Here is a 2509-nt window from a genome sequence, read left to right on the forward strand (position 1 = left end):
ATTATCTATATTTTATTAGTGAATTATTATTATTACTGTTGTTGTTGTATTTGCTTGCATTTTAATATACTGTTTTTAGATCTTCTTAAATATTTGTCATTTTTGTTTGCTAATGTGTCACATAAATTCAGTCCCACCAGCACTAATCTTTCTTCACACACACACAGGGTCTGTATGTGTGTGTGTGTATTTTTAATAAATACACACAAATAAATAAATAATATATATTAGGTAAATTATTCTATATTTTATTAGTGAATTTTGATTGACTGTTAGTGATGCAAAGACAGTGTGTACACATGTCTAAATTACAACAATGCAACAATGAAGAAATCTGATCATTACTACTGCCTGAAAATTTTGATTAAATTACATTTAAATGTAATTACATTTGGTAATTGAAGTATCACTGCTTACTGCTACAGATTAAATAATCTTCTGCCTTTTAAATGACGAGTTTTAACCCACCAGTCAGACTTTTGTTTTGTTTTTTTAAATAAAAAAGTATTTTTTTTATATCTCTATTTTCTTATTTATTGGCTTTAAAACACTCATGAGGGTGTAAATTAAATTATTTAAATGCTTAAATGATTTCTCTGTTTACAAATATTTTGTTTAATAAAAAATTTATGAAAACAGAGGAATTCATAGTTATCAAGTTAGATGTGAGGAAGTGAATAATTTTACTGTCAATTATACTCATTACATACAATAACACGGTTATAATAACAAGGTTCAGAGATGCATTGTTTTCATCTAAAACTCCTGGACGTGACACGAAGTTTAAAAAGATGGAAAATTCTGAATGTGACAAAGAGTCAGTGGCACAGCTCCATGAAGATATTATTAACTCATTCACTGCCAGCCATTGGCAGTGAATGAGTTAAACCCATTGACTCATTCACTGCCATTAACGGCTATAGACGTCAATGGCAGTGAATGAGTTAATAAAGTGATACTGAACCTCCTTAGGGATTAATAAAGTATTCTGATTCTGAAAGAAGTAAAAATTTCAGCTGTTCAAAAAGAAACACCCTCTGCATGAGAGTGTGTAATACACGGGGTAAAGGTGCAGCGCTCGTGAGCCTAAAGGACTGCAGGAAGAGCTAAATCTACTTGATCTAAATGCATGTGCGTGTTTGGAGACTGTAAAGTGAAACTGCTGCACAGTTTAGGAAAGTTTATTTTATGTATTATCTTCCAAGAAAGATTATAAGAAACACAATAACAGGCATGAGAACATAAAATACAATAAAATGAGAGTTTTTTTCTAAAAGGGGTCACATTGTACCAGATTTGTGTGTGTGGTGTGTGCGTCACTCAACCTACATAGATATCCACGTTGAGGTGGGTGTGTGAGTGTCGGTAAACAGTGATGACAGCTTTTCTGTGACCCACTTACAGACACGGACGAACAGAAATGTTTGTGTACACTTAACAGGATGTTTAAAATAAAATTATTGCTCCTTCTTAAAATCCATCACCTCACCGATGGCCTGTTTAGGATTAGATTTATACATATATTATATTATATTAGATTATATTATATTAGATTAGATTAGATTAGATTAGATTAGATTAGATTAGATTAGATTATACATGACTTTTGTATGGAAATATGTCATGAAAATCTTATTAGATACATGTAATAGTCATAGTAATAATGATGAAAATAATAATATTCTTACATTTGAATATGATTTCATTCTACAGTTATAAAAGCTTGTAGTCCATAAACCTATATTTAAAAATAAAGTTTTAATCTTAACACTACCTGCCACCTCATCCTCTCTCGTGGCCGGTGTGGATGAATTTGCCTCTAAAAAGCTCAAGAGTCACCTTATAAACTCCATATCTGTAAACAGAAAACTCAAAAGGGGAAACAGTGATTTTAAGAGGGGATAGATTTATTTTACTGCCAAAGCTCCAGTGACTTCAGTCAAAACTAAATTGAAACTTTTTACTGTTAATACTTTGAAAGCTATAAGACTGCTAAAAGATTTACTTATTACCAAAGAAGGCTCCTTTTAATTTAATAGCAAAAACACGGATCACAGCCAATGAAGGAGGCCTTTATTGACATTTTCCTCCTCTAATTCCCAGTTGTTCTGCTTGACAAAAGAAATATGAAACAATTATATATAACAATTTTCAATATACAGGGGCTGATGAGGCTGAACTCATTTCTGGGAAGAGGACTTGAAACGAGGTCCTGTATTACCAGATCCAAGGCATTAAAAATCAAAAAAAGATTTATATCAGGTACCAAGACTTCGACTTTATAGCAGTTTTATTGTGTTATCTGGTACTCCCAAAAGGCCTTCAACTTTAATAAAGATGTAGAAAAAAAGGTTCATTATTTAACTTTACATCATAAGGATTTTTTTTCTCATCACACTAAATGAACAAATGGTGCAAATTAAAACATAATAAAATATTTAAAACCGAGCATCATTATCCTGGGTTTATTTTTATTCATTGGTCGTTGACCAGTTGATGGTAGGCAGAC

This window comes from Pundamilia nyererei, unplaced genomic scaffold, assembly GCF_000239375.1.
Source record: "Pundamilia nyererei isolate P.nyererei 1_Seehausen unplaced genomic scaffold, PunNye1.0 scaffold00292, whole genome shotgun sequence".
In the NCBI taxonomy this organism is placed as follows: Eukaryota; Metazoa; Chordata; class Actinopteri; order Cichliformes; family Cichlidae; genus Pundamilia; species Pundamilia nyererei.